General features: G+C 35.3%; 1 protein-coding gene and 1 pseudogene across 4 annotated transcripts in view; one reads left to right on the top strand and one right to left on the bottom strand.

Annotated features, from left to right (window-relative positions):
• Positions 1-15044, bottom strand: part of FSTL4 (follistatin like 4) — an 821307-nt gene that overhangs the window by 631791 nt on the left and 174472 nt on the right. The gene's annotated exons all lie outside the window — the stretch shown is intronic.
• LOC141506635 (trafficking protein particle complex subunit 6B pseudogene) lies at positions 1704-2129 on the top strand (annotated as a pseudogene).

Here is a 15044-nt window from a genome sequence, read left to right as displayed (position 1 = left end):
CAAAAACCCCCCAAAATTAGAAGAAAATGTGAAATATCTCATTGGAAAACCAACCAACCTCGAAAACAGATTGAGAAAAAATAATTTGAAAATTATTGGACTATCTGAAAGCCACAACCAGGAGAAGAGTCTAGACTTCATTTTTCAAGAAATAATATAGCTAAACTGCCCTGAGATCCTAGAAGCAGATGATAAAATAGAAATCGAGAAAATTCACCAGTCATCTCCTGAAAGGGATTCCAAAAGAAAAACTTCCAGGGATATTATAGCCAAATTCCAAAACTTCCAAATCAAAGAGAAAATTCTAAAAGCTGCCAGAAACAGACAATTCAACTACCAAGGCTCCATAATCAGGATTATACAGGATCTGGAAACATCTACATCGAGGGCTCATAGGGAATGGAATATTATATTGGGGAAGTCAAAAGATCTTGTTTTACAACCGAGAATCAACTACGCAGCAAAACTGAACATCCTATTTCAGGGGAAAAGATGGATTTTCAATGAAACAGGGGACTTTCCAACTTTCCTAATGAGTAAATCAGAGCTTAATAGAAAGTTTGATCTCCAAGTACAGGACTAGGATGAATCATAGAGGGAATGGAAGAGAGAAACTAACTGTGAGGAACTTGATGATGTTGAACTGTTGGTATTCCTGCATGGGAAGAAGATATTGATAACTCATATGAACTTTCTCATTTATAAGAGCTATTAGAAGGAGTATATATATAGACAGGACATGGGAAGGAACAGAATATATTGGTATGATATGGTAAAGGGATGGAGTCAGTGGGCAATGGGGGAATGTACTTGGAGGAAGGAAAAGGAGATGAAGAAGAATATGAGAGATTTCACATAAGAGTCAAAAAAAAGTATTTTTCAATGGAGGGGAGGGAGAAAGGCAAGGGGAATGAGTGAGCCTTCATTCTCATTGGAAATGGCTCAGGAAGGAAATGACATACACACTTAAGAGGGTGAGGAACTCTGTCTTGCTCTGGAGAAGAATGGGAGGAAAGGGACAGAATGAGAGAGAATGGGGGAAGGGGAGGGAAGGAGGAATAGGTGATAGAAGAGAGGGAAGATCGAGCAAGAGGGTACTCAGATGCTGTTGCACTTTTGGACAGGGCCAGAATGAAAAGAGGGAGAGAAAGAATAAATGAGAGTGGGGGATGAATAGAGTGGAGGTACAGCTAGTAATAGCAACTGAGGGAAAAATATTGAAGCAACTTCTCTGGTGGACTTATGGTAGGGAAAGAAAATCACTCTTACTCTCTTCTTGAGGCTTCCCATCTTCTGGGGGGGAGGGACTTCATGTTTATTCTTATATTAACTCTTACAACATTCAATTTACATCAATGTATGGCATGGAAAAAATGTAGAGATTGTCAGACAGCCTTCAGGGGGGTGGAAAGGTGGGCGGAATCATAGAATTCAGAGCCTTGCAAAAAATGATGGGTACTTATTACTATTGTATATAATTGGAAAACACATAAAATGCTAAACAGTTTTTAAAAAAAGAGTTAGGCCCTAGCCTGCACCGGCGCCTTGGAGCACGGTGAAGCCCATGCCCGGCCCGCAGCCTGGGCCTCCTGGTGCAGCGGGGCGCAGCGGCGGCCCCGGGGGTGCTGCAGACTTACTGCCCCGGCCGTGCAAGGTCCCGGCCTCCGCCTTAGGGCCCCGGGGCCCTAGAGAAGAAGCAGGAAATGGCAGATGAGGTGCTCTTCTTGCTTCTACACAATGAGATGGTGACGGGCATGTACAAGTCCACGGATCAGGGGGAGGTGGAAAATGGAAGATGCATAACTAAGTTGGAGAACATGGGTTTTAGAGTGGGACAAGGATTGATAAAAAGGTTTACAAAGGACACTGCAAGATTCAAGGATGAATTAGATATCATGAAGTTCATTTGCAAAGATTTTTGGACCACTGTTTTCAAGAAACAAATTGATAATCTAAGGACAAATCATCAGGGCATCTATGTACTTCAAGACAAGAAATTTCAACTCCTGACTCAGATGTCTGCAGAAAAACAGCATTTAGATCATGCACCAAAGTATTTAGCATTTACATGTGGTTTAATCAGAGGTGGCTTATCAAATTTGGGGATAAAAAGTATCGTTAACAGCTGAAGTGTCAGCAATGCCAGCATGTAAATTTCAAGTGATAATACAGAAGATGTAGCATTCACTCAAATCCTTCTACAATGTAAAGACATTAAATTATTCATTTATAAAGTTGTTTGAGTAGTAACTTTTGACTTATTGGCATTGTCATAATTGATTGCATTGATTTGTATAAGCTGTATGTCAATTTAATTTATTAGATGATGTAACTTATAGTCTGTTAAGATTAGTATAACATTAGTATTAGTATATCTATATCTGATGGAACAGGAGAGTATGAAAGAAAATTTTACTGAAACACTTAAGCTGTAGCTTTATATTACAATATATTTTATTTCATTTAAAATTTTACTAAATAAGCACAGCAACCAAGTAACAACTTTTTTGTGCTGATCTATTAATTCATGATAATATTTATTTGGCATTAAAAAATTAAAGTCTTAGCAGGCTCAAAGAAAAACAGGCTAGATTGGATTAAAAAAGTTGGAAGTATATGTAAAAATGAGCAATATTCATATTTGTCATGGCACTACAAAAACTAAGACTGAAAGAAGATTTCTGGGATCCACAAGGTTGGAAAGAAAGGAGATATTTTTGAAAGAAAGAAATTAGATGAAGGAAATTAAGTTGATGGGATAGATCCTAGATTAGATAGTTAAAGCACTATATCTTTTAAAAATATCCAAGGCCAATCAGGATGACTCCTCACATGCAAAGGTTGCTTGTCTGAGTCAGATTCATTATATTCAATTAATAATTGAGACTGTCCATTCTTCACCCATACTAGACAACAGGAATATTCATTTCCAGTAATTTTAAACATGTCACTAATGTTAAAATTTCTCTTGTATTAAGTATAATGGGTTTACCAGTGGTATGCAATAAATATTGTTTGATTTCTTAAAAAAAAAGAGTTACAGTTCTCAAGAGTTATGAGAATCTTTTTCCCCATGCTGGGATATAGCCAGTTTCAACTTATTGGATAGCAGTTTTTTTCTTTACCCCCCGCCCCCGCTTTTTTACCTTTTCTTGTGTCTCTTGAACCTCCTGTTTGATGTTCAAATGTTCTATTTAGCTCTGTTATTTTCATCAGGAAAATTTGGAATTCTTTCATTTCATTAAATGTCCATCTTTTCCCCTGCAAAAGAAGGCTCATCTGTGCGGAACAGTGGATTCTTGGCTGCATTCTAAGCTCCCTTGTTCTTCAGAATATCTTGTTCCAGGCCCTTCAATCCCTTAATGTTGATGCAGCCAGGTCCTGCATAATTCCTTACTATGGCTCCTTGGTATTTAAATTGTTTCTTTCTGGCTACTACCAGGATTTTCTCTTTTATTTGATAGTTCTGAAACTTGGCCACAACATTTTAGGATCTCTTCCTGGAGGGGGATCGATGTACTCTTTCAATAACTATTTTGCCCTCTGGATCCATGATATAAGGGCAATTTTTCATCACTATATCCTGTAATATTAAGTCTAGGCTTTTTCATTTGTTCAATATTTTCAGGAAGACCGATAATTCTCAGGTTGTCCCTACTCGATCTATTCTTGATGTTAGTGATTTTGCTGATGAGGTATTTTACATTTTCTTCTATTTTTTTTGTTTTGTTTAATCAGCTCTTGCTGTCTCATGAAGTCATTAGTTTCTGCAGACACCATTCTTTTTTTATAGAGGAGTTTTCTTCATTTACCTTTTGCAACTCCTTTCCCAATTGGCCAATTATATTTTTGAAATAGCTTTCAATTTGACCAATTGAGGTTTTGAAAGAATTATTTTCTTTTTGTATTTGCCCAATTGAGGATCTAAGATAATTATTCTCATTTTGTATTTGTCCAATTGTATTTTCCAATGATTTGTTTTCTTGTTGCAAGGTGTTAATCTTCTCTTGGCTTTCTTTTTCCAAATTTTTCAATTGATTTTTAAACTCCTTCCTTATTTCTTCAAGGAAATCTTTCTGTGCTAGAGACCAGATCTTATTCTCCTCATATTTTCTAAGTCACTCTGAGTTAGGGTGTTTTCCTTCCAAGAAATTTTCTATGGCTCCACCTTTGAACTGACCTTTCTTCATTTTGCTAAGATTTTGAGGTAGGGAGGGGCTGGTTCACAGAGGATTTGTGTTGGAATCCCTAGAAGCTTTACTCAGTGAGTGTAATATCTCTAGCTCTTCAGTAGGGGGTACTAGAAGATTTGCTCACTGAGTGTAATTTATCCACCTGGCCAGTAGGGGGTGCTGGTTGCTTTCTCTAGAGTGTCTGTGACCTCAATTGAGGCCTACTCCCTTAGCCTGGAGGGAGTGATTGACGCTGTTTAATACTTTTTTCTTCAATTAATGGTGGGTTAAACCCTGGGGTAAGGTCATCCCTCTCCCTGTTGTTTGATGAGGTGGTTCTTTTGCTCACACACATGCACCTGGGGCAGAATTTCTGTACTTGTGTTTGTTCTGGGAAGAGGCTTCAGTGGAAATGGAGGCCTGGACTCGGAGCTCCGCTGACCAGAGGCACCCAGGGATGATGTCTGCAAATCTCCTGCACTGGAACTCTACCCCCAGCCCCGTCGGCAAGCTCCAAATGGTCATTGCCAACACCAATGTTTCTGCTCCCTAGCTGACCATGGTCAACCAGATTCTAGCCCCACTGCTGATAAGGCAGGTCCCGTTCTCGGGCCCTCAGGCTCTCAGGCTCTTGGACTCCAACCATGAGGACTAATCAGGCTGATCTGCTCCTGATATTGCCTCTGCACTTGGACTCACCCACAACTGTGGAAGACAAATCCTGAGGTAGACGTTCTTTCTCCTGGCTTTTCTTTCTGGGTTTTGTTGATCTGTTAAGAGGTTTGTTTCATATCATATATGGGGAAATATCAGAAGATTTTAAAACTGTGCCTGTCTTCTCTGCCAGCTTGGCCAGAAGTCTTTGAAATGTGAATTTTCAAACATTTCAAAATAAAAGAGGGTAAGACAGATATTATAACCAATGACCTCAATCTCTAGAGACATCAAAATTGTTCAAAAATGAATTTAATTTTAAAATTATAGATTTTTATTTTATAACTATATTGTTCTCTATGTATATTAGGAAAGTAAGTAATACTGATGGGAGATGGCAGAACACATGAATACTTGAAGCACTAGGATCAGCATTCTATTAGTGAAAAAAAGCAGAATGATCAAATCATCAGATACTTGGATTTGAAACCAGATCACCTGACTTCCAAACCGTGCTAGTTATGTATTATATGATAACTGAGACATTTGGAGTTTGACAGATGTTTCATGAATTTCACTATTTCCTTTCTCATGCTCTCAATATGAGATCTTTTTTGACTGACATAGTGGGGTGGCTAGGTGGCATATTGGATAGAGCACCAGCCTTGGAGTCAGGATTACCTGAGTTCAAATCCGGCCTCACACACTTAATAATTACCTAGCTGTGTGGCCTTGGGAAAGTCACTTAACCCCATTGCCTTGTAAAAAAAAAAACCCTAAAAAAAAAAGATTTCACTGACATAAAAATTTAAGTTTCCAAAATGGGAACTATGCAATGCCAAAAAAAGGAATGAATTTCCAACCTCATCATGATCCTGAATGACCCAAATAATACCTCCAGAATTTATAGAAGCATTTCTAATTGAAGCATTTTTATAAAAAAAAACAAATGTTAAATACTTGTTCCATTTTATTCTATTTCTACCTAAGTATATCAGAAAACTGTAATTATTTTTTGTGTCATTTGATTAGCTAAGAAATAAATCCAGCAGATGTGCTGAATATATTATTTCCTCTGAATGAATGACCCAAGGCCCTAGAACTTTTTAAGTAAAGGTAATAATAATTCATAACCTTATTCCAATGTTCTTTATGTTTTTCATGAGAAAGATATTATACTGACATGACCTTAATGGAAATGTTTACAAAGTCTACTTCATTTTCTCTTTTAGTGGCTTTTCACCATTGCAATAAAGAGAACTGCCATTCCAGCATGAAGCAGAAACTTTGTGGAGAAGCAAGCAAATATTCTGTTTTCAAAAAATCTATTCTACCCATGGCCTAAAGCTGGAACATAAAAATGTTTCCTTCAATATATTAGTCAATGATATGTTATGGGAACAAGACTCTCCTGAGAATTGGGTTAAAAATTAAAGATAACTCTTCCTCATCACATCTAAAGGCACTCCATATTAGGTCTTTTGAAGTTCACATTATCCACCAAATTGATATTGTTAATTCTCCAAAGTAATCCTGGAGCGTCATACTAGCATAGAGGGAATAGAGCTTTCTCCCTGGATATTGATATGCAGTAAAGCAAGGTTAACTTCCTAGGAAATGTATTTTTCAAACCATCAAAGGACTATTCATGCCACCCCCATGGTTTACCTTACAATCCTTTAAAGTTTGTGGCATCCATAACTCTTTAGGTGAATCACTGTCCCACCACATCCCCTGATGCCTGAAGAATTATGCTCTCTGATTCCTCACTATGTTTGCTTTCCCTGTTATAATGTAAAACCCCCACATATTAAAGTATGATATTATTAATAATATTGATTTCATAATGTGGATATTCCCTAAAACTGAGTTAGTAAGTTTTAGAACTTTGCCTTTCACCTTTAACAAAATGATTTCTATTTCTGCTGACAGTGCAAGGAGTTTTCTGTACTAAGACAGAAGAAGAAAAGGTAAACTACAAGACAGCCTGGGTCAAAATTGTCAATTTGCTCATAAGAAATTGCTTTCCCTTTCAGAGAAATTTCACTATTTCTGCAACAAAGTCGGTTTTCCACAGATAAATGTCATTTGCGAAGGTGCTTTTCACTACCTTTAAAGGACCAAACAAAATGAGAAAACACTTCATATGTTCCCTGCCCTGGATAAAACACAAACCTGTGTTTCTACAACCTTTATTCCTTTGTCTCAATTGTTCACTGTGCTAGGAGATAAAATTCTCATCCTTTTAGAAGTAGAGGGAAGCTTTTTATGAACCACATTGTAATGAGTAATGGAAATACTGGGGAGAAAGCTCTATTAGTTTTGATAAGTAAGAGATCTAGCTATGCATTGTCATTAAATCCAGCAATAAGGAGTCTGAGACTTGATATGGCTTATACTACTATAACCTGTATTTCAACAGGCAATAAGAAAAAAAATTGAATAAACTTGAAAAAAGTTTGAAGTTAGTTTTCTGTAGTGGGAATTTGTTTTCCCTGTCTCTATCTCCACAGTCCTAGGGTTCATTAATGCTAGAGGGGAAAATAACTTTCCATAGATTTCCTGGAAAGAATCTGCTTAGCATAAATTGAGTAATAACCCCACAATCATCCAAAGGAAGACACAGGGGACTTAAGGTATAGAGGGAAAAATTTTAGCAGTTTTTTAAAGTTTCAAACTGGTATATTCACTCCAATGGGAAGTAGACTTCCTAATTTGGGAGGAAGGAAAGAATATTGGATTATAGAGAAACAATATCTCAGTGTGAAACAGCAACCTTGTCTAGACAAGGAGGACATAGAGTGTGAGTTTCTGGTTCCAACCAAAGTGAGTAAGAAAAGAAACCAAAACAAAGAATAAAACAAATTTGACAGAAGAGGGACTTTGGTTTTTCTAGGTGTATAAATTGTAAAAATATAAAAGGGGAGGTATTGTCACTTACCAAGATAAATAAACATTTGAGTACTAAAAAGTGGATCTATTTTCATAGAACAGTCCCTTATTCATTGTGTCCTCTAAGCACCATCAGGAGATCTAGCTGTTTTCTTTGACATAGAAATAAAAATGTTCCTGTGGTTTTTGGAATTGTGTACTTTCAGAGAAGTCAGTAACTATACACTGAAAGAATTAAACATTAAGTTTTTCAGATTTTCTAAATGGGGGCAATGAAAGAGGGAAGTGAGAAATTTCCCAGTGCCTTCACCTTTAATCATATGAAAGTCTACAGCAATAGTAATTATATTTTCCTTATAGGGTTGAGATTTAAAGAGATTCATAGAATTTATATCACCAGAAATATACTTTGAAATTACCCCTTACCATTTTTCTTAAAGAAGGAATAATCCAGTCTGCTTAAAGATTTCTAGTTTCTGAGAATTTGATTTAAAAAAATCAGTAGCATGAGAATGTTATGAAAAGAGAATTCCAGGGAATGACTAACTTTGGGCAAGTTGTCTTACTTTCATTGCTTTCCTTAAAGTTATCCCCATTGACTGGAAAGTTTCCTCTGTTTCTTCTCCCTCAAACTATCCAAATTCTACTCAGCCTTCAAGCATCAGATTAATATATATCATGCTTCATGATGATCAACCTTGATGGACTTGTTCATTCCATCAGTGCAACACTCATGGACAATTTGGGGCTGTCTGCAATGGAGAATACCATCTGTATCCAGACAAAGAACTGTGGAGTCTGAACAAAGACCAAGGACTATTACCTTTAAAAAAAACCTGATATCTTATTGTCTGATCTTGCTATCTCTTATAATTTATGTTTCTTCCTTAAGGATATTATTTCTCTCTCATCACATTCAATATAGATCTATGTATACCATGGAAACAACGTTAAGACTGGCAAATTGCCTTCTGTGGGGTGGGGGGGTGGGAGGAGGGAACCAAGATTAGGGGGAAAATTGTAAAACTCAAAATAAATAAAATCTTTTAAAAATGTGAAAAATATATATTTATATCATGCTTCCAGGATACAGTTGAATCCTGACTACCCTAGAATTCAATTCCTTCATTCTTCATACTCCTTTATATCTACAAAGCACTGATGGTCATATATGCTCTTGCATTAGAAATAGAAGGATCCTCAAAGACTTTTAACTTAGCATAGTCATTCAACAAAAGAGTTATCTAAGTCAGAGAAATGGGAATTATCTTTCCAGATACCGAGAAGAGGCACATCTAGGATTTGAACCAGTTTTCTGACTCCCATTTCACAGTCTGAGACATCTAACCCTGATAAAAGAATTAAAATGTAATTCTATGCTGTCTGGAAGAATTTACAATTAATTTACATATATGAATCTTTTTATATAGGATAAAATTTTCACAATTGGAGGGAACATATCTTCACTTCTAATTTAAAAGAACATTACATTATATTGATTAATTCTGTGTACTTATAAATGTGAGCAATATATTAGAATGGGGAGTAGAAATATTGAATTGTTGTTCTTGTCATTTAGTTGTTAAGGCTAATCAAAAGAACTCTGGACTGGGGTTTAGAAATTGTGGGTTCTAATAAATAATATAACTTTTTTGTTCTTCACTGGAGTCTAATAATGTTTGTTCTTCATTTTTGAAGAAGACCACATCATCAGGAAAATGATGCCATGACAATGACATGAATTGGATTTGAGTGAGGGGGTGCTATGCCAAGTCATCAGTCTCATTTTCTCCTCCAGAGTCATCTGAGCCTGGTGGCCAGGTATGAATCAGATGGTCCTGGATGTGAGGCAAACAGGGTTACTTGCCCAAGGTCACACAATTAGAGTCAAGTGTCTGAGGTCAGATTCGAACTCCTGAATCATAGGCCAGTGCTCTATCCACTGCATTACCGAACTGCCCTGGAATCTAGTGAGGCAAAGGAATAACCAATATAACAATGTAAGGAATCGGTATCACTGGGATGCTATCAGGACACACAAAACAGAGTCTGGGATTAAAACAAATAGGAATTAGATAAAAAATGGATGGGTGTAGATACACATGAGATACAACTGAAATTCATAAATACAAATGGATAAAATGAACCGAGGAAAGCATAAAGCAGGCATATGACAGAGCAAAATGGAAAGATTTGAGACAAAAGGTATGAATATTAATAAAGCCTTCCAAAATAATTATGTGGTTGTTTGAAGGTGTAAAGCAGTGCTAGTGATGCTAATGACAAGAAAAGCAGATCAAAGGAAAGTGGTAATGAATCTTAGAAGGTCTGGGTCTTCTCACACAGAGACCACTCGCCTCTGTTGAAGCTGCTGTCACATGCACTGGAGGTCAGTATGAAGGAGCTCAGTGGAACAGAGAGATAGATGAAGCATATGCAAATAGATGACTTCTGAGAGGTTTTCTTTAGATGTTGAGCCAAAGTTTTGCATTTTTCCCCAATCAACCTGATTCTTTTGGTTGAAAAATTGAGGGCAAAGTGAGTTATGCCATCTTTTCGCTATTAATAAGGAAAAATGAGAAAATTTGATAGGTGCTTTTTAATATTTTTAGGATAAATATAAACCTTAATTAGAATAGTTAGGAGTCTACCTCTTATATTTTCACTTTCATTCATAAATACAGAAAAATTACAAATATATCTATTTGTCATTAACACAACCTGGAGACAGATAAATAAGAGAAATTCCTAAGGAAAAAATACAGAGAAATAGTGAAACATTACATTCAATTCTATGCCATTATAGCCAGACGTGCTATAAGGCAAACCCATTTCACAATATTATGGTTTGACCTCCATCTAACATGGTGTATTGCCTCTCTGCAGAAAGGAAGAAATGCAATAATGTATGTCGAAGTACACTATAAAACATAAAGGCTGTCCAAATATTGTTTTTATTCTTTTTTTTATACCCACATAGCAATGATTTCATTGGTACAAATAGCAGCTGCTATGTAACAACATTTTGTCAATATAGCTTAAGATGTATTAAATAGCTTTGTCTTAATTTTTTTTCAAGGGTCACTGTGAGTTAAAAAGGTTTAAATAGGTTGAAAAGGTGAGTATATGCCAAAAGCAGGGCTTAAACTCAGGTCTTACCAACTCTGATTTCAGGATGCTAAATTCTATCCAATACTATCTCTCTAAGGATATATTTAGGATATTTTGATGTAAAATATGATATTTTTACTTCATTCAGACAATATTTCTAAAAAACATACACATACATTATAATAATTTTAAACAAAAATAACATTTTGAATAGAATTAGTAGAAAAGCATGAAACTAAAGAAAAAATTTTATTATCTATTTGACAGTAACAACCATAAAATGTGAAAACAATATAAACAATAACTAGACTCTCCCTATAAAAGATCAACAGGTACTTGCTTATCAATTACAAGAATAATTCAAAATAATTACGATCTGCTATTACAATAAGTAAAAATAATTATCTTTATTCAGATATATTATCTATGTAGTGTCTTATTCCCATGGTGAGCCATGTATATGTGCTACTTCATCTAATTATATCACGCATCATTAATTCTCTTATTAGATTGTCTTATATAAATCCAATTTTCATATTTCTAATGATCTGAATTCAAAAATCAGGCCATGTGCTTCCATTATTAGTGGCAAGTTATCAAGAATTTGCACCCAGAACCAAAATTCAATTAGGGCTGTTCTCAGTGAAGTTCAATCCAAAACAAAAGCATAAGCAAAGCATGTACAAGCCATTTTAGAAAATACCTATTAATTATTTCACATCAATAGGGGAAAGTAATGTGAATCTTTAAATATTTTTAACAATAATGAATGCATTTGAAAAAGTTAATGTTAGTATTAAATTGTGTAATAATATAAAAGCAATAAATATTCAAGGATGAAAATAGATTATCTGGAAAACAAAAGAAACTAACTATCAAAAGGGATATTTTTGAATTGCATATAGACTAAACCCCCAGGAGAAGTACATGGTAGTTAACTGACATGATTTTAGTCTATAAAATGATAGTGACAGCAATTCCCTCCCCAAGAATTAAGATAATATCAGAAAAATATTAATGACACATTAACTATGATCTTTCATTATAATATTCTATTATTATTGTTATTGTTATAGTTTATTTGTAATAACAACTAAGCATGGAACCAGAATCAGTTCCTGAACAATGCTACAACAAAAACTTCAAAGGTAGCTATTCTCAGCATCTCAAAGTTCATTTTCTGAGCCCTCATTATCAGTGTAAAGTTAACTAGCATTACTTCCAATCTGAGTCCACTCAACAAAAGAAACTTAATGTATGAACCAGGTTTTAAATATATTTGGATCCAGGCACTCTTAGAAAGAACAGGAAATAAGGTGAAATTTTTATATAGAAGTCTTTCCTTCTACCCTGTCTCATCTCCTTTATCTTGCACCTAGTGATATCATAAGAGATTTTACTACTCCAGACCTCCAAATTAAAAGATAATATGTATCATTAAAAAGTGATTGGCAGGCATAAGTGATCACAGATCAAACACCTTAATATCTATTTTCTCACTGTAGGGAAAGACATTTTTGTTTTAAAGTATGATAGTAAAGGCACAACTAAAAACTCAAGAACTTATCAAGATTTTCATAAACTTGGGGAATCATTAAGAATAAATAAAGGTAGTAAATAGTCAAAATGAATGAGCTAATATTTTATTTGAAAGTTTACAATCAAAATCAAGATTCCCAGTTTTCAAATTGAGGAAAATATGAATGAGAAATGATTTACACAAAATTGTACTAGTTTTAGAGGCAGGAATAAATATTTACTAGTAAAGGGCAAAAGAAATCCCCTGTCCAAAGTATCCAGGCAGTACCCTTTCTGCAATTACTACTTGTTTTTCAAGCCCAGTTTCAGATCTATCCATCACACATACTCTGGGGAAACAGGTAAGACCCTTTCTTCTCTCAGAATAACTTTCCCTGTGTATTTTCAACAATAACCCTCATTCCTACAGTTTCATTTCAACCTAATATTCTCCATGGGATTGAAGATAGCCATTTACATTGAGAGCCAGGAAAAGACTATGGGTCATGGACATGGTCAAACCAATACTTTTTTTTTTAAGTTTTTGCAAGGCACTGAGATTATGTGGCTTGGCCAAGGTCACACAGCTAGGTAATTATTAAGTGTCTGAGGCCAGATTTGAACTCAGCTACTCCTGACTCCAGGGCCGGTGCTCTATCCACTGCGCCACCTAGCCACTCCTAGACCTATACTTTTGGCAATTGTGTAGAAAACAGAGCAAAGAAGGATGAGAATGGAAATAGAGACACTGATGTGGAGGATAATTCAACTGTGTGTGTGTGTGTGTGTGTGTGTGTGTGTGTGTAGAAAGAGAGACAGAGTAGGACAATTTTTTTTTTGTTTTTTTGCAAGGCAATGGGGTTAAGTGGCGTGCCCAAGGCCACACAGCCAGGTAATTATTAAATGTCTGAGGCCAGATTTGAACTCAGGTACTCCTGACTCCAGGGCCAGTGCTCTATCCACTACTCCACCTAGCCACCCCTAGAGTAGGACAATTTAAAGATAAAACAAGGGAACAGGGAGAAATATAAATAGAAGAAAACAACACGATCCCTGCTCTCCAGGAAATCACACTTTAATAGGGAAAGACATAACTTCAAAGGGAACTGGAAAATTTGGGAGGCATTCTAGTTGGATAAAAGTTGCTGATGAGGAATGGGAGAGATGTTATGAAGCTAGAACTGATTAGATTGAAAAGTAATTGAAAATAGGGATGAAGAAAAAGAAAAAGCCAAGGAAATGTTATTAAGTCTTTAAGCTCCTAGATCAATGGATTTGTGACCTTATGTTCAACAAACTTAAGGGTTTAAAGAGAAAGATTGTATGTTATATTGGATGTATGGTGAGTGTGATCCAAATCTGTTCCCCAATAGCTATCTAATTCTTTAAATTGACAAATTTGATGAAAGTCCTTGAAAACCTTTCATATAATATGCCTAGTTTAACATCTTTGTTCATTTTGTAGAGTTTGTTTAAGCAGTCTTCCCAATTTTTCTTCCAAAAGTTTTTTTTTTCCTGCTCTAGAGGAGTAGCTATTCATTTTTTTCTTGAGGAAAAATCACTTTTCCTGCTCAATCCATTTTAATTTATACAGCTGGGGCAGAAATATTACTGATTCAGAACAGACTCAAAAGGAAAACTGAATATTACACTGTAAAGAGATAGCAAATGAAGCATGAGAGTGATAGCATCATTCATTGAATCACATGAGGGACTACCTCCCTTAAATACAAAATTGTAAAGTGTATCACATGAATGATTATTTATTTAAATGCAGATAAGTAGGAGCTGCAAAAACTACATATAAAATTTCTTCCTCCAAAATTCATAAAATCATTTCCTAATTTTCACAAGTCATCATACATCAATCTTCCATTCTTATCCCCTCCTCCACAGTGTAGGAACCATTGTATCAAAATAAAATGGACCTGAGGAACTCTCCTGATGCCTATAAAAAGGATAATCTCTAAATCATGAATTCCTAACATGGACTCAATAATTTTTTTTAAATATTTGGTCAACAGTATTTCAGCATAGTTTCCTTTATGATCCCATGTCATTCATACATTTAAAGCATGATTTTGAGAAAGACATCGAAAGATTTTGTCAAACTGCAAAATGGGCTGCGGACACAAAAAAGGTTGAGCAATCCTATGTTAAAGTTAATTACCTGTCTTCTGTACAACATTTTGTAACACCATTATTTCTAATAGAATCATATAACTCTATAGAGCTCAAATTACATAAGTGTAAGAATTATAATTATAAAATATTTATCTCTATATTTCTGGAGCCTTTGTCTATACATTTAGTACATTTTTAAAATGATTATTGAATTAACTTCTGAGAGTTATCTCAGTATGTGGATCACAAATACTCTCACTCCTTATCACCATCTAAGGACTGTTATAGCATGATTCAAGTCCAAGTAAAGTTTGCACCTTTATCCCTATTAATTCGAGTGCCTTTACTTGGTTGATTATCTTAAATTTACTCAATAAATTTTTTAACCTAGTGATCTATTTGTTGTCTCCTTGAAAGCAGGGACTGAATTTAGCTTTTCTTTATATCTTTAGAACTAGATACAGTGGAAAGGCACAAGTAATAACCTCAAATATTTATTATCTGAATAACTGAATCTTCTTTAATATTTTGACCAAGTATCGACAGCAAACACACATTGATGTTTTTACATTT

The sequence above is a fragment of the Macrotis lagotis genome, chromosome 1 (assembly GCF_037893015.1).
Source record: "Macrotis lagotis isolate mMagLag1 chromosome 1, bilby.v1.9.chrom.fasta, whole genome shotgun sequence".
Taxonomy (NCBI): Eukaryota; Metazoa; Chordata; class Mammalia; order Peramelemorphia; family Peramelidae; genus Macrotis; species Macrotis lagotis.
Note: the sequence above shows the minus strand (reverse complement) of the source record. Positions and strands in the feature narration are given on the sequence as shown.